This window comes from Lagenorhynchus albirostris, chromosome 18, assembly GCF_949774975.1.
Source record: "Lagenorhynchus albirostris chromosome 18, mLagAlb1.1, whole genome shotgun sequence".
In the NCBI taxonomy this organism is placed as follows: domain Eukaryota; kingdom Metazoa; phylum Chordata; class Mammalia; order Artiodactyla; family Delphinidae; genus Lagenorhynchus; species Lagenorhynchus albirostris.
In genome coordinates this window covers 27,438,771-27,457,992 of record NC_083112.1, presented here as the reverse complement: position 1 = coordinate 27,457,992, position 19,222 = coordinate 27,438,771, and positions in this window count along the sequence as shown.

Sequence of the window (19,222 nt, the reverse complement as noted above, 5' to 3'; positions counted from 1 at the left end):
AATTAGAAATTAAATACATCTTACTAAAGTATCAGATGACTCTATATTAAAACACTACTTGTAACACATAAGCCACATGCAACATGCTTTTTAGAGCTACAAAATGTGACAAGACATATGGTATGATTGACAATACACTGGGAGGTATATGCAAGAAAAATACATTAGAATTTAATTAGGTTTTTGTATTGCAAGGGGGTGAGATCAGTAGGAAAAATTAAAAAGAAGAAATTTAAAATATTTAAATTATAGTTTAAAAGCTGTTAAAAGGCGTAATGCAAGTCTAACTTTGAAAACAAAGAATATGAGAGATGCCACTTTATATAATAAAAAGTTGTCATCAGTCTCCTTCCTGCTGTTTTAAATTATCACATCTACTACAATAATTGGGGGTAGAATAAAATTTATATTATTAAATCTGGAAGCTATGTGCATAAGTCATAGATCTAAAGTTAAAGATCCCACATCAGCATTATATAGTGTTATGTTCGATATGAAGTTGTAAAGAATAATTACACCATGGTCTGAGATAGGGTTGTGAATAAGGTTATAAATGTGTAATGAGAAAAAGTACAACTATTCAATAACACAAAAAGTATTCAGTATCAACTATTCAACTAGAACCCGAATTAAAAGAGTCTATTGTGCTGTTGATTTCTTACCTCATTAAATTAATTCTAGAAACTGAACACTAAATATAAGGATCGGTGACTCTTTGCCAACAGAACATTCTGCCAAAACCTGCAAAGGTTGTTACTATTTTTGAGCATTTTTGATACTGAAATGAGTGTGTTGAGCAATACAGAGATAGTTTGACTAAAGAGTAAAGGCTGACTTGAAATTAAGCCATTGCCTGTAATTTACATTTTGTTTGGTGGCAACTTGCAGAAATTGTTCAATGACTCACTTCATAAATATGTGGTTCTCCACCGCTCATTATACTTTTCTTCTATGGTACATTGACATGGGAAATATGTTAGAACCAATGAAAAGCCTTACTTCTTTTGACCCCTACTAATAAGATCTAATTGGATTTTTCCCTTTATTTCCCTTTATTTCCCTTTATTTCATTTTCATAATGTGTTAGGTATTGAGTTCTCACTTGCTCAGCATGATCATCTCTGTGTTTCTAAACTTGCCTTTAAGAGACAATGGATCATTAGCTAATGACTATAGTTGACTGTGATAGTCTCTCAAGAGCAATGAAAGGTAATGAGGGCAGTGACTAAAAACAGAAAATCAAAAAGAATATACCTTTAATAAATATAGAGTGCAAACCACTACAGGATGAAGATATGTAGGTCCAAGTGGCAAAAATCATGAAATAGCCTTGTTGACATTAATAGTCTAAGGAAAGTTGAGATAGTAAAACAAAAGAATCTAAGCACTTACAGAATTGAGGATTCCAAGGAAACATTAAAAAAGACAAATTCACTCTTTTAAAAAATATGACTTTAAAGTTATACTCATGTTTAAAAGACAAATGAGGAAACAAAAATGTGTATATTTTGTGATTTTTTTAAAGGTTAGAATTCTTGAAATTTCTATTTGAATGATTACAATTTGAAATAAATAGGTGGAAAAACAGTGCATTTAAAAAACTCCTCCAGAACATACAAGCATACAATTCAATAAGGGGAGCAGATGAAAAAATCGTGTCTCTGCTTTATGTCAAAGTGACTAGTGCTATTCAGGGATATGAACCATCTTTGTTTTCTAGGCACCAAGAGAGCTTGTTTATCTTATTGTTATTCAGTCTTGTGAGACTGCTTTCTCACTTTCCTTCTGTTTTCTTAATTTACTTCCTTTACTCAGACAGTATTAGGAAGTGAATTTTGTACATATGTAATTCCTTGTTGCAGTGTATAATTTTGAGATCTGGAGGGTGTAACTGTCCTGCAGTCTTATTTATTTATTTTGTTAATTCTCATTTTGTATACTAAGCCACTTCTCTTCATCTTATTTCCCAACTGCTCACATTCGCACCTATATTGCTTTTCATGTAGTAAGGTGTATGCAACTTGGCACCTGCAGTGAGCTGGTATATACAATATGAAAATTGAGAAGAACCGAGCGTAGCTTATCCACAATCATTACTGAGACTTATCTTTATGCCTTGCCATATTGTGAAAGATAGAATTTTATTCCTAGAACACAATTTACATACCTACCAACTTGCTCCAAAAAGAATCCATGGTAGAAGCAACGGGCAAAGGACTTAAAATATCAGATTTGGAAGAGAATCTAATGATGACAAATCAAAATTTAGTCATTTTATACATGAAGAAATAGGTTCTTTTCTGAAGTCTTAAGAGTGGACATTGCAGATGAGAAGTTGTTTTTTAATATGAGTGAATTTGTTCTAAGTCACCAACATACACAATAATAAAAAAGATAGGTGGATGGATAGATAGATGATAGATAGGTAGATAGATAGATAGGTAGGTAGGTAGATGATAGATAGACACCCAGCATATAAATATTAAACTTGTTCAGTCTCAGTTTTGGATGAAGCATAAATACAATCAATATTGAATATAAAAATATAACTTTGACTATTCTTGTTTCCTTGAAGAAGAAGATTAGCCAAAATTGATGATTGACTCTCAGCCCCCTTATCCACATGATGGATTAAAAAAGAAAATGTGTTAAAAAGAGAGAGGCTATTCTTTGAGTTTTTTTTTTTTTTTTGGAGAGGGCAGCATCATGAGGCCCTATCCTCCAGTGGTACAAAGTGGGGTGAGTAAAATGTCACTCAATGAAGAGAAAGGAGGAGCTTGATACATCTCTGCTTCATTGCATAAATTTGTGTGTGCCTCCCATCTGAGAAGTCTAGAGACAGGAAACAAGAGAAGTGGAGTGGCTAGTTGATTTGGCAGGCAAGTGGAGAAGAAATGCTGCAATTGGAAATGACATGCACTCCTAGAGTATGTAAAAATAAAATGAATAACTGACATGAATCAGATTATGTTTTAGACACCTAGCAGGGCTGGAAAGTACAAAGCTTGTTTATGGCAGCATAAGGTGACTGCCATAACTGTTGCCTTAACTCTCCTCCCTGAGCTGGCCACAAATTTTAGCTAAGTGGATGAGGAGGTGGAAAAGTATGAGGGGAAGAACAACACCATCCTAGCCTCCCGCAAGAGGCCAGCAAGTGACATGTCCCCAAAAGATCAGGTAGATGGCATTTTCAATCAGATGTGAGTTTCATTACCATTAAGAACCAGGTGTATGTAACATCTGAGCTGAAAATATGTTGTTTTTTAGTGCAACTGTGTGACATTTTATTATAGGAGTAAGTAAGCCAAAAAGCAGGACACTACCTGAGTTTTCAACCAAGGGTAAACGAAGAACTTTATCGCTGAACACATTTTTAATAGACAACCAGAGAGAAAAATAAAGATGCTTTCTGATTATATCCACAAGTTCTGGTTTCTCAATGCACCATTACAGTATACAAACCATTTGTGCTTTCAACAACAAAAATGTAGATATATATATGTTCAGAGGACATAAAACTTACAGTAGTCTATTAGACTAATGTGCAATGAAAGAACTATTGTTTTATTGCTCAAATCTTATCTCTAATTTAGCCTTAACTCTCCAAATGGTGGACAACATATTCTAGTCAATTTAATGTGTTTTACTCCTTCAAAAGAGTATTGTTTCAGGTAATTCATGATATACAATTCAATCTTTTAAAGGTAAACTGTCATTTCACAATTCTCTTTTCTTTTCCTGCCTTAGCCCTTGGGCTGATTTCAGTTTCCAGAAATTGAGAGGAGGATGGGTTTTTTCTGGCTGACTTTTGATAAAATCCAGCTTACCTTCTTTCACCTTTGTGCTTGTCATGCCTCTGTGTCTACTGCCGAAGTATCCACATGAACTAATTTCCCTCCAGCAACAAGCTCTGAACATTTGGTGTTCTTCTCTCTAGCACTGCAAGTCCCTTTCAGGACTGTGAGTTCACTGTTTCACTCCCTTCACTCTGGGAGATATAGGAATCCTTTAAGTTCTTTCCTCTCCATGCCAGGACCACAAGGAGTGTGGATTTACAAGGGCAGTTCTCTCCAGCCCCCTGCCCAGCTGCCAGTGCTATCTTACAATGGAAACCAAGTGCTGGTACTGGGATATAGGTCAACTGAGGTAATTGATATGAGAATCTTCAGGATGGGAGAGGAAGGTGAGATTCTGGGGAAAACATGATCAGCAACAGCTCTGCAGTCTATTCTCTCAATGTGAGGAGTTGTGTGCCCAGGGGAAAGAAAGAAGGAAGGTAAGCTGGACAAACCTCCTTGTAAACATGCTAAAGACAAGCTTCTTGGCTAACACATTAATGATACTTACTATCAAAGACCCTTTATTTATGTAATGCTCTTAGCTGGATGTTCCTGGTTTGTCTAGCATTGTGTATGGTAAACAAATCTAGAATATGAAAATTTATAGGCATAGCTCCCTGGAAGAAGTCATGTAAGCTATGTAACTATCTGAGTATAAAATGAAGATGTTTCAGGAGTGAAATGTTGTCTCCACTTTATGTACATAATCCAGCCATATATATTTCTTAGAAATGTAACATATCAATCTGGACAGAGCACATCATAATGTGGCAAGCAAAGTCCTACTGAAAAGTACTGATGGTCTCAAACCTTCACATATATCTAGTAGTTAATTATACCCTTTAAATGATTAGTAAAGTTTGGTACCAGGTAAAATGTCTGATTAATGCAAATCTGACTTGACAATTTAATTCCTTCTGTTATACATAACTCACTTTCACTTCCCAAATATAGAAGCTATTACACAGATTGATCTCTGTGCAGATAGCAAGGTTAAAAACAAGTTATAGTGTAAATTTGATTAAGATTTGATTACTTCTAATGAATAAAGCAGTTTATAAAATATTGCAAAAATTGAAAAGGAACATGTTTTGCTGAGCATCTATTATAAAGCAATTGTACTACTCAGGAATTATTGCTTTGTGGGTTTTCCCCTCAGACTTTATTTCAAGAAGCGTCAAACTTACTGAAAGTCAATAGAACAGTCGATGAACATTGTTGACCTTAAAAATGAAATAACAAGGTCTGTAGCTAGCCAAAATGAGTTTATTTGGGAATAACAGAGGAACTGTAATTTCAGACAAGCAAACTATGGCAAAACGTAGGCAAGTTTAAAGAGACCAAGGGAAGGCCAGATTTTACTGGGTTTTAGAAGGAAACTGGGGAGGGCTTTTTTGTTTGTTTGTGACTTTTTTGTTTGTTTGTTTGTTTAAGCTGCAAGCAGTGGGCAGCTTATTGCTGCTGGGTCAGAAGAAGGAAATCTTTCTTCCTGCTGGGGTCAGTAAACTGCAGTTAGTGATACGTTCATGAGAGCCCTCCCTGCACGGCTTCCCAACTCCATTCTGACTTAGGTTTCCCTTGCTCATTTTCTCAACACACATACATCATTCACCTGGATTCATTAATTGTTAACATTTTTCCATGTCTGTTTTATCTCTCTATATAAATATACATTTTACTGATGCATTTAAAAATAAAAGTTGCAGATTTTATGATGCTTTATCCCTAAATATTTCAGCATGTATTTCCTAAAGCCATTGATTTATAGAGCCCCACTATGATTACTATACCCAAGGAAACTAACATTTATCCAATTATATTACCTAATATAGAGGCTATATCCAAATGTTCCCAATTCCCCAGTAATATCTTTATAGCTGCTCTTAGTTTCCACTGGTGAATTTTTGAGGATTTTCTCACTTGTAGGCTACAGACACATAGTTCAAATTAACTAAAGTATAAAAAAGAAATGTATTGGCTCATAAGATTGAGAAGATCTGCAATTCATAATATATATAAATGTTGAATCACTATTTCGTACACCTGAAACTGACATAACACTGTATGTAAATTATACTTCAATAAAAAAAGAAAAAGAAAAAAAAGATTGAGAAGATCTGGACTGATTTTAGACAGAGCTCTAAGTGCTCAATATCATCATCAAACCTCTTCTTTCTCTCTCTCTCTTCTCTCTCTCGTTCCTCTCCCTTCATCTTTCCATTTTACTCTCTTCTCTATTATGTTATTCTCAGGTAGGATTTCTCTATGTTGTGCAACTGTAGCTTACATCACTTACAGTTTGGAGTTCAAAAGAAGAATGCTTTTCATCTAAGAACTCCAGCAACCATCTCAAGGGTTTATTTTCACTGGCCACATCTAATTTTTTGTCAGGGGCTACTCCTGAAATTATAATGTTGTTCAAGCCTAGGGCACATGTCAGCTCTTAGAATGTGAAGTTAAGTCAGCTTAAACCATGGTGCAGAGAAGGGAAAGGAGTAGTGGTCCAAAAGGGAAAAGCATTCAGATTAGTTTAAAAACAGTGGGAGGTATCAATACAACCTTGAGCCAAGAATTTAAAGATGAATAAATGTTCCAAGGCTAGAAGCTCCCACTGTGTGGATGGGGAGATGAACAAATGCACACAACATTGATACCAAGTGCAATAGTAAAGGCCTAATTCAACGTGAAGTTATAACATGAAAATATTCACTTAGATGCTTTTTAATCCAGAGTATCTACCTTCATGTGTAAAATAAAATACTTGTTCTTGACCTTTGCTCAAACAAAATGTAACTATATAATTATCACATTTTGGTTTTGGAACTATTTTTTATATTAAATGGCTGAAAAACTCCATAGTAGGCTGTCTCAGGGTTAAAGGGTAAAAAGTACATTACTTCAGTTCTACTTTTGCACACCCATTATTTCCAGCCATTCTACTAACCATTGGGATAAAAGCTTTCAAGAAGCTTAAAGTTCAGCAAAGCTGCAATAGAAAATTGCCTTAGTTGTGATGCCTGTCCTTTTTAATGGGTCCCAGAGCTTATTCTTCTCCTTGACTTCACCTATTTCTCATTTCCTGTCAATGCCCTGCATGCTGTTGGTACCTATTTTGCTCTGATTTCTGTGTGATTTGTATCTTCTTGGTTCCTGGCTGTCTACCTAAGTTCTGGCCCCATCACTTTCCTGACCCCAATTTTTCATGTATGTGCACCACTTTGCTTCCCCAAACCCAGTAAGTTTTTGACTCACTAGCATGAACACGTTCGTGTAATAATGCGTGTAAAAGGTCAAAGCAGAACTAGTAAAATAAACATCGTATTTTACACCTTCACGAGCAATAACACATCAAAAGTAACATTATGATGTACCTAAGTATTAATTATGACATCTTGTCTATGTTAGCTAACTAGTTCTAAATATGTGTTTTCCTGCCCAGATCTTGTCTCATAAATGTATTATTTAAGAACTTTTCATTTTTAGAGTTTTTATTACTAGAAATAACATTATTTTGCACACTTTCACATATATGTCTTAATGTCCAACTCTATCAATTTCCTTGGAATAAACTATGAACAAAATACATAAATTAGGATAAAAGTGGGATAAAATTCATAGAAGTGTTAAGGGTTCTTTCATTAATATTGACAAATTTATTTCCCAAAAGATGGACTAATTTTCATTCCCACCAGTAGCATGTGAAAATGCCTTTTCCTTATTCCTTAATTATTTATATTACCATTTGTTTCAAATCTTTGCAAAATTGAGAGAGGCAAAAGATACTTTAACCAGTTTCAATTTATTTATTTGATTACTAATGACAGCAAACATTTATAGATATATTGATTATACATTTGGATTTCCTCCTCCATTAAATATGTATTGTTATTTCACCTAAAGTATATATTAGGATATTAATGCTGATCTTACCAACTTATATCCACACTGAGTAACATATATATACTAATCTACTTTCTAACATATTTATGGTAAATATGTCTCCATTTTACTTTGTTGCCTTTTAAATATATCATTTTGTTTAATTTTTTGGTTTAAACATAAAACATATATTTTCTGATGGTTGGATTCACATCCAATTCATCTTTGTGTCTTGGTATGCCACTATAAGAAGCATACTGATATTTTTGCATCAAACAAACATATGTGTACGTGTATGTGTAAAAATTTCAGCGAGTGATGTGAATTTTGTTACACACTAAAAAAAAAAAAGATGGTTTGATTTATCATAAATATAGCTAATGATATCATAGATAAGAAGAATCCAATGTTTCAGGATGATAGAGGTAAATTATCTCCCCTTTTCATTTATTTTTAAATAGCCTCATTTGTATTTTGGCCAAAGTAAAGGACAACATGTCAATTTAGTACAAATATACATTTCTGAAAACTTCGTTTTTATTAGAGTGTGGGGTTGTGATTGGGCTGACATTTCTTTCATAAGCCTTTTCAAATATCTTCATTGTGTCTTTAGCCATTAAAACCTCTCTCACAACTGTCCACTAATAATTTTAAATTTGACAGTGTTATCTATGTTGGGGCATTTTAACACTGACTAGGTAGATAATTGACCTATGGTTGTTTTCTTCTTGCCAATTCAGACATGAAATCCTAAAAACAGTTATCCAATAGTAAGAGGCATGAGGACTTGACAACTACCTTGTGACATCTAAGCACCCAATTTAGTGTTTCCCCTTGCATCTTTTAGACATGTGGAATATCTACTGTATAATTAAGGAAGTTGGTAAACAAAACGTATTTTCTTTTGCCTCAAAATTGAAGAAAAGCCTCATTTTATTCCTGAATTATTGTTGCTCTTTGACTTTTTGGCTTCTATTCAATTTAGCTTCATGGCAGGTAGACACCTGCACATTTAATTTTCATGTCTAGTACTGTCCATCACTGCTTGCTCTGAGTATTAAAGGGAAGAGGAGACCAAGTTTGAAAAAAGAATCCCAGTAAGTTTCAACCTTTACTAAATAAGAAGAAACATGAAGTAACTAGTTCTCTATTGGAGAAAACTAATGATGGCAAGAGACGTAGTAAGCTATGCAACTACCCACGTTTCTGATGTGAAGCTGTAGACTGAGGAGTGGAAGCTGTAGAGAAAGGCCACATTTCTGCTGAATAGCTGAGCACTGGGAAAGTAAAGGTAATGAAGTGAGTAGCTTATCCGAAGTGTGGAGAATCTTCTCTTAAGCATATTATCTCAATGACTGAAAGCATCTGTCATGGCATAAGGGATCATACTCTGGGCCAAATTGACGTTATCCTCCCTGCATATTATAGAAATGGAAGATACCTATAGCTATAATCATCTATTTAAAAGTGTAAAAACAAACCATTTTTTCATACATAAATACAGACCTTGGAGTAATGCCACAGAGCAATTTTTCAAGCAGGTTTTGTGAAGCAGCCTTTGAAATTCCATCCAGTAATAACAAATGTCTTTAGAAAGCCAAATTGGCATCAAAGGACACATTTGTTTACTATAAACTCTCCTCATGATACACTCTTAGCTGTCACCATCTTTGTTGTCATAGATTCTTTGAAGTGCCAATTGTTAACAGCCAGAAACTTTCAGAATTGGGAAATTTGCTATAGTTTCTTATCAGTTGTGTTCCTTCTGATAGATCAAAGGACCTATTCACATAGATAGCTCATATATTGTAGATGTTTAAAAATTTATTTAGCATGTCACTGGTTTATTTCACAACTAATATCTAATAACGAGAAAGGCTGCAAATTTATTTACATAAATACAGAGAGTGCACATGAAAAATTGGAAACTATATCAAGGAGAGACATTTCAAGTATTCTTGTCTTTTGAAGAAAAATGAAACAAAGGGAACGCGTAGACAAGACTATCAGAGACAAGAAATTGAGCGTGATTTTGATTTGGAGTGGAATTTAAAAATTGTAAAAATAGTATTTAAAAAAACACAAAGTAGAACTCAAAATTACTTTCACTTATTAAAATGCAATCAAGATTTTGTTAGCTTTTATTGGAATATCACTCAGGATATGTCACCTCTAAAACTGTATAAGATCACTAAATGGGTTTCTGCACAGATCTTAGGTACATGCTCAAGTTCATTTCCAAACACAGATTTTGGCTTCACAATACTGACAGGAAATGTGGCTCTCATGGTTTCCTGTAGGTTGTTCAAACTGCAAACTGTTCCAGGAGTTACCATATGTGTTGGCATCTCTCTCTAATCCAGTTTTGAAGGACAAACTAAATCTAATGTAGAACCTCTGAATATGTGAGTATAGTGTCTTCTAAAAATATGATAAAAAATAATAAATTCAATGGAGTTTATTATAGCCTCCAAAGCCAGAGGGAGAGAGAGGGAGAGAAACAGAGAGTTTTCAATTCTTGTTTTCCTGGATTAATAACAGTGAAATTGTGGAAATAAAAGGGTAAGAAAAAGTAGTAAATATAATTCAATAATAGAACAGCAGCAACCAGTTCCAACTATGCCTTGTTAAATAAACGCTGGACCGTTTTACCTGGGTATTTGAGGGTGATTAATATGAACCTCACTTATTCTATATCAATGATTATACATCTCTGTGTGGAAGCCCTGGCTCAAGGAATATGAAATATATTCAATTTTTATGCTTTATCTGTGGAACTTAAAAAATGATTTTTTAAAACAATTTCAAATTTCTAAAGAAAGTCTAGAGTAATAAAGTTTAGCATTCGTACTGTGTACCAACCATGATCCATGTTAAATACAGAATGAGGTCTCCATGTGAATCAGCAAGACATTATTGGGCATTCAAACATGGGTGAGATATGGACCAATACTCTCTCTGATCCACCTCCCTGCAATTCTTCTTAAATAAAAATGCTACTGTGTTAATAATCAAAGAAGTCAGATTAAAATGCAGAGTGAGTCATTAATTAAGCAGAGAGGAATGTAAAACACAAGGGGACCTCAAAAACACTCTCATAGTTGATCAACTGTTAAATTTTCAATTTCTGAATGAGGAAAAGTGCTATGCTTACCCCTCCCTTTCTCTTTGCTCTGCTTCTTTGACTTTGCCTCAGTGCTCCTCCACATCCCTGGCTAAGAAAATAAAAGAGCAAAATCAGAAGTTTAAAACTGAATCACTATAAAAGTTTTCCCTTACAGAACACCAATATTTAAAATGTTTAGAAGCCATATAGAGCACAGGTGTTAATGAAACAACAGCTTTCCCAACTGAAGGAGAAAAAAAAATCATTGCCAATATTGTGTTTTCAATATCATCATCATCACCATTATTCAGATAATTCTTACTCATTTTTAGGAGAATTTTGTAGATGAATATGATCAATTAATAAACATTTGACCAGATGATTACAAGTTAAGAGCATGGGCTTTGAAAACCATCGATCTGCATTTTTCTTTAAATCCAGGCTTTTAAAATGTGATAGCTTTGCATCTATGAGCTTCGTTTTCCCATATTTAAAAGAGAAAAATCCCTACTATCAGTCTTCAATTAAAGTTTATGTAGAGGATATATTCAAACACACATTGGTAGACTGTATTATTTTTCACAGATATTGAACACTTCTATGGTAAGGAAGATTTACTTCCCCTTCTCGGTGATACCAGGCCAATGACGTAGACTTGATTTTGCTTGCAGTAATTTTGCAGACCTGATGTGTATCATTTGTGGGCAGACATTTTGAGAAGCATCATGTGATTTCCCAATATATCTCTTTTTTTTCTCTTCCACAGATTGCTAATACTTCAGATAGAGGTGTTGCATTAGCTGGGTACCAGAGTGAAGGTGATGCAGAGTAGAGTTGTAGCCAACCTGCAGTGAACATGTGGCATGAACAAGGAATAAGCTTTTGGTTTTGTAAGACAGTAAGACTTTAGAATTGTTATTTTGCCATAAGATGGGTTATCCTGAAAGATATAAGCACACTTAATATACTGCTAATGAATGGTGATTATAATAAATTTATTCACAATGAGGAACTTCAATAATCAGAATATTTCTTCTTCTGATATTTCAAGAGGAGGTGCCCTAAAATAAAAAGGTATTGTCCACATTACAGAAACCTGTTAAAACAAGCAAACAAACAAAAAAATGAATTCTAGGGTGTGACAAAGGATACTTTGCTTGACCAAACTTTAATCAGATCCCCTGAACCCTCTCCCCAGCAAGACTCATCCATCTGCTTACTTGCAGAATCTGGTTTTAACAAGAATCCTGCTAAGTTAGTTTAGAGATAAATCCCCACTACTGATACCTGATCACACTCCTAATACCCACTATCCTCCAGATGATATCTGATCACCCTAGCCTGCCTTCAGCAAGAATTCTGTTTGGTCAGTTCAGCCAGAGTCCTCCCAGACTTGATGTCTCCTCTTAGTAATTGTCCATTCACTAATTTCCCCACCCACATGCTTGCCATTTGGCTATAAATCTCCACAAGTTCTATTCAGAATAAGCCCAATATTTGGAATTTAGCCCAGTTTTATTCTGGAGTCTCTTCCATTTTGGCAGTATTTTTTTGGAATAAAATCTATGTTAGCTGCTTTAATTTTTGTCTGGCTCTGGTTTTCATTAATGAGTATATGGTGAAATCAGCACAGATTAATCCTAACGCCAGATAGTAAATTTTGTAGCTGAACAAGATTTACCATTCAATTTTGAATACTTCGCCTACCTCATTTTAGCAATAGGGAAACTGACACCCTATGAGCTGAGGCATTTTCCTAATTTCACTGAGCTATTAAAAAACACATCTAGAATCCAGGTCAAATTATTCTTAGATGCACAGTGTTAGCACTGACCCACAACTAAAATATAACACTATCCATATATTTGATGGTAAAGGGGAGAAGGGGCATCAGATGCTACATACTTGGGAATTATTAGGAAAAGGATAATTTTTTTAAGTATCTATTTTCTAAGTTGGAGTAGGAAGCACATTTTAGAGAAACATAGTTCATATGTATACATTTTTGTACCTATGGTACCTTTTCCCAATGTGGTTCATAAAATATGACATAACATGTAGCTAGATTAAACACACATGTGAAGAAATTTGGAATAAAGAATAAGCAGACAAGGTGTTTCACTTTTTCTGTGCAGATAAAACCTCAGTGAAGTCTTATGGCCAGTTGTAGGTGCTGGGTCTCATTGAAAAGCCATGACCAATGGTGAAGGTTTAAGGCACAGGTGGAACAAACTACTGCAGAATTATTTTCTCACTAAATATTAAAAGAGAAACCATAACATATAATTGAATACACATACATCATCTATTTAATGTGAACAGAAAGCGTAGGAAACAGCAAAGACTTGAGAGTTTAAAATTCCATTTCAGAAGAATATTGGAGAGGTGAGAAGATGATCTACAATCAACTTTATGGGCTCTGTGTGGATTGCTTTCCTAGCCAAAAGGCTAAGAATTCAGATGGTATGAGAATGAATAACTGTTTGGGGATAAAGAAACCAGCAAATCTGGAGGGACAAACTTGAAGACTTGAGGAGCCTCAAGTAGAGTATTGGCTGATTCTGCCCTGAGAATACAGTTTTGTCTGCCTCTAGTTAACCTTTTATCCAAGGTATTTGTCAAAATGCCTAAGAACGCCTTATAAGAACAGGTGGTGTGTCTGCTTGTGTACTTTCTTGCTAATGAATTTTGCACATTTCACAGAATTCAGTCTGTGATTAACTTTCATTGTAACATATTTCCTGTAATGAGTGTATGGATTAAGGAACATCGAAGGTAATAATAGCTGCTATCAAAAGTAAACTTCCAAATTTCAGTGGGTAAATACAACAGAGCTTTATTCGTAACCAAGAGCAATGGATTTTCTACCCTCTTCAATATATGGCTTCTGAAATCTCCATGTATATTAATATCAAAGAAGAGGAGGTAGACTTAGAATAGACCGATTTGGTCCACATTCCATTGATCAAACTTAGTCAAGGAGAATAGAAAATACTGTCCTATGCTGGACAACACTATAAACCATAAAGGACAGCAAAATCCTTGGCAGAAAGATATATCTCTCTGCATTGGTCCACTTCTCTGATCACCAGATATCCTTGTAGTGCCTTTTTGCAGCATCTATTTCACACTCCCTCTTCCTCAAGAGGAAAAAATATCTCAAAGTCTATCTAGTTTGTTTCCATTTGTGCAAGTACAGGTGGACAAAATTTGTCTTAACAATTGTTTATCAAAGTCTTTTACATGCAGTTTCAGGGTTTCTTTCATAATACAACTTCCTAAAAAAATAGTAGGATTGTTTTCAATTTTCTTCATATTAAATTCACATATGATACTGAAAGTTCTCTCGGAGACATAACTGTCAAGTTTTATATATCCCATTGTTTTCTCAACCTTAATATCTCTCTAATGAGAGAATAGTGGTTATTTTGTGACTGTCTAAAATAATGGGTGGACAAAACACTTCTTTTTTCTTTGTCTGAGAAAGGCTTTATTTCTCTTTCATTTTTAAGGATGATTCACAGGGTGCAGAAATTCTAGGTTAGTGGTTTTTTTTTTTTCTCTCAATACTTTAAATATTTCACTCTACTCTCTTTTTGCTTGCATGATTTATGAACATAAGTTGGATTTAATTCTTATCTTTGTTCCTCTATAGGTAAGGTTTGTTTTCCTCTAGCTTTTTTGCAAAAATTGTCCTTTTTCTTTGATTTTCTGTAGTTTGAAAATGATATGCCTAGTTATAGTTTGGGGGGGGGGCTTTGTTTCAGGTTTTTTGCTTGTTTTTTGTTTTGGCATTTATCCTGCTTGGTGTTCTCCGAGCCTCCAGGATCTATAATTTAGTTTCTGACATTACTTTTGGGAAACTCTCAGTCATTATTTTTTCAAATATTTCTTTTGTTCTTTTTTTTTTTCTTCTTCTGATATTCCCATTACATGTATGTTACACCTATGTTGTCCCATAGTCCTTGGATATTCTGCTCTTGTTTTTTGTTCTTTTTTTTTCAGTCTGTTCTGTTCACTCTTCAGTTTTCAAAGTTTCTATTGATATGTCCTCACTTTCAGAGATTCTTAGCCATATCCAGTCTACCAGTAGTACCATCAAAGGAATTCTCCATTTCTGTAACAGTGTATCTGATCTCTAACATTTCTTTTTGGTTCTTTTCTAGGATTTTCATCTCTCTATTCATATTACCCATCTGTTCCTGCACACTGTCTACCTACCCATAAGATCCCTTAGCATGTTAATCATAACTGCTTCAAATTGTGTTTTTTTTTTTTGCCTTTTACTATGATTTGTAACATTTTCTTGATAGCCAGACATGATGTGCCAGGCAAAAGGAACTGCTGTAAATAGTTGTGCAGTGATGTAGTGACAAAGTGTGTGGGGAGGATCAGTGTGCTATAGTCCTATGATTAGGTCTGTCTTTTGGTGACTTTATGTCTCTAGACTGTGAACTTCACAAGTATTTCTCAATTTCTTCTCCTCTCCACTTTGGTGGAAAAGTATTGCTAGAATGAGCAGAGTTGGATGTTTTCCTTCCTCCAAGTCAGTTAGGCTCTGAAAATACCCCAGCAGGTTAGGTTCTGGTTAACTAGTTTCTCCAAAATGTAGGCCTTGTTAAGAACGAGTAATCTGGCATATTTCAAAAATGTTCTTTTTCACTTTCCCCTGCCAGAAGTAGAAGGGGATTTTTCTCCAATATCTACTATGGTAATCTAGTCTTTCTCCTGAAGGTGAATTTCACAAGACTGTGGGAGTCCCACTATGACTGGGTCCTCATTGAGATTTCACTCTCAGAGTTGTCCACTCTGAGCCTCCAGCAGTTGGTCAATTATAGTTCAGGTTTTCACCTTTGTGAGTCTCTGCTCCAGTAAGATGTGCCTCCCATATTCACCTGTCTGTCTCTCCAATATTAGGGGCAGTGTCTTTCCCTGTGTCTTCCTCTCTCTTACTGATCTAAGAAAGGTTTTGATTTTTCAGCCTGTTCAGCTTTTTACTTGTTGTTAAAATGGGGTGATGACTTCCAAGCTTCTATATGTGAATCCCAAAACTGGAAGTTAAGAATCACCTTGAAAAATTTCTGGAAAATTTCTGTTTTGATTTATTTTGGCTTGCAAACCATCTAACCTTTTCTTAAGTGCATCTCCTTTTTTTTGACATTTTGCTATATACTACCAGTAACAATCAACAAATATTAACTTTCTGTTTTTCTAATGATCCCGATAGAGCTGTAAGCTCCATAGACCATCTGCTTCCCATGTAATTTTGGTCAGCTTTACCAAATATTTTGTAATGTGGGACAGTTTTTAGAAATAGTATTACTCAATTCCATATAGTTAAGGTAACTATAGCTGATGAAACAAACATGCCCTAAAATTTCAGTGGTTTGCCACAATAGTTTATATGTTAATATTTTGCCATTAGATAACATGGGACAGTTTTTCGAAATAGTATTACTCAATTCCATATAGTTAAGGTAACTATAGCTGCCGAAACAAACATGCCCTAAAATTTCAGTGGTTTGCCACAATAGCTTATATATGTTCATGTAAATATCAACTGGTGGTAGTGAAGGTAAGGAAGAAGTGCTATGCTCAATACAGTCAGTCATAAAATATGCCATCTTCAATGTGTAGCTCTCAAAGTCGTCCTGAGTTTCAATATATCACTGGCACTAAGAAGAGAGAGGATGAGGAATCACATTTGGGTTCAGGCTTGGAAGTACTATACTTCATTTCTGTCCACAGTTTATTGTCCCAAATTTACTCATATGGCCCCAGAAGATAGAAGGAGACAGGAAATTTAGAAAAATACAACTCTCCATCATGGAAGGGGAGCACAAATCTATGTTTTATGGTCATATATTTTTCTCCAAGCCCCTGCTCATCTCTTACTGCCAGTGGTTACTGATATCAGCCAAAAATACCTTGATAATTCCTAATTAGTTAAATAAGATGAAACTAAGGGAAGCTAAGTGCTTGAAGTGAATGCTGTGTGGTCTTGCTCTGTGGGTGGGTCTGACAAATGACAAGACACAGTTGCCTCAAAGCTTTCTATGTCATAAAGCAAGGGGAATATAAAGGACGTAATGAGTCACATAGCATATAAGATTAAAAAAAAAAAAGTATTCTTTTTTTTTTTTTTTTTGTGGTACGCAGGCCTCTCACTGCTGTGGCCTCTCCCGTTGCGGAGCACAGGCTCCGGACGCGCAGGCTCAGCGGCCATGGCTCACGGGCCCAGCCGCTCTGCGGCATGTGGGATCCTCCCGGACCGGGGCACGAACCCATGTCCCCTGCATCGGCAGGCGGACTCTCAACCACTGCGCCACCAGGGAAGCCCAAAGGCATTCTTTAGAAGTACAGTTCTTTCTAAATCTGAGCTCAGGATGAAATTTTATTATAAGACTTTAGATAAAATGCTTCTACAGTGACAAGGACCTTCACTGTAATTTTTTATAGTGTCCCTCAGTGTGGGCTTACTGTAAAAAAAATAATAAAAAATAATTGAAAGATGCAGTAATAGAAATGTTGCCTGCTGGACTTCCCTGGTGGTGCAGTGATTAAGAATCCACCTGCCAATGCTGGGGACATGGGTTTGATCCCTGTTCCCAGAAAATCTCACATGCCTTAGAGTAACTAAGCCCATGTGCCACAACTACTGAGCCTGCGCTCTAGAGTCCGTGAGCCGCAACTACTGAAGCTCACGTGCCTAGAGCTTATGCTCTGCAACAAGAGAAGTCATGTCAATGAGAAGCTCGCAGAGTGCAACGAAGAGTACCCCCCACTTGCCACAACTAGAGAAAGCCCCCTTGCAGCAACAAAGACCCAACACAGCCAAAAATAAATTAAAAAAAAATTAAAAAGCAAAAGAATCTGCTTGCCAATACAGGGGCATGGGTTAGATCCCTGTTCCAGGAAAATCCTACATGCTGCAGAGCAACTTAGCCCGTTTGCCACAACTACTGAGCCTGCACACTAGAGCCCGCAAGCCACAACTAATGAAGCCCGCACACCTAGAGCCTGTGCTCTGCAACAAGAGAAGCCACTGCAGTAAGAAGCACGTGCACTGCAACAAAGAGCAGCCCCTGCTCACTGCAACTAGAGGAAGCCCTCACACAGCAACGAAGTCCCAACTAAGCCAAAAATAAATAAATTTAAAAAAATTTTTTAAAAAGTAAAAGATATGTTGCCTGGCTTTGTTCAGTGGAAAATTTTCAACCACCTAGTGTTGAAATGTAGATCTTTCAGGAGTCCTCCATCCATTTTAGTTTTTGAATTGAATGTTATTAGTAGCAGTACATTTGAGGGGATCACCCTGAGAAAGAACCAAATTACAGAAAGCCTCCCTACCCTTAAGTTCTGATACATATGGTTTAAAAGCCACCTGGGTAGAGAAAGGATTATCCTTTTCTTTTGAAGTTTGAGATTCTAAAGCAGACGCTATTCAAACAGAAAATCTTTCCACTGTTGCATGAAGTTGAGTCAAAGAAATGCCATTGTTAAATGGAAGATTTTCCAAAATTTGCTACTGTCCTTCACCCACAGAATAGATAAATGAGGGCCCAATGTGCCTTCCAAGGTTCCTGGCTGTAAAATTATTAGACTGAAAAAATTCTCAAAATGTGTTACCAAGGACCTATAGAACACTATTACGGGTACTGACTTCCTACAGTTTTATTCCATTGATTTTTCTAATGCTTTGAGTCATGGAAATGAAAATATTTGAAAATGCTAGAGTTTTGAAATATCCATGCACTGAGCCATAAGCTCTCTCACAGTCCAAATAAACCACCTTTTAAACTTGGAGAAACAACTAAAGGAATTGTTTGAAAAAAATATAGTTCTAGATAACTTAAGGAGCTTGATTTTCTCCAAAGTGCTTTCATTTTATCAATCAAATACTAGAGAACATATTTCAAAGTGATATCATTGTCTATTCAGTCTATGATTGTCTATAATTACATCTCAGAGTGCATTGCTTATTAGGTTATTGGTAGATGGTGACAAAACAACCCCATATCATTGTTATACAAGATGATGTATATATGTTTTACCACATTAAACAGAAAAGTGAGGCAATAAGCAAAACTGTGATAAACTACTGGGTAGAAGAAAATTGTAAAGCCTTGGGGACAAGTGGGAACGGAATCTCTGATTTGCGTTCGGGGAATCATTACTTGATTCATCCTGAGACTCTTTATCCTTATTCTATCTTGAGAGTTTACGTGCAGTTCAGTAAGATTGTCAACACCTGTATTAAATTCTTAGAGGTTAGCATCTTAATGATTCTTGTACTTTGAGTCACAGGGCATGAAAAGGTCAATAAGAACTGTCAATGGCCTTGTGCTATTCCTAATAGATTTCTCCAGTAGGTGACTTGGGTCATAAAAATGCTCAA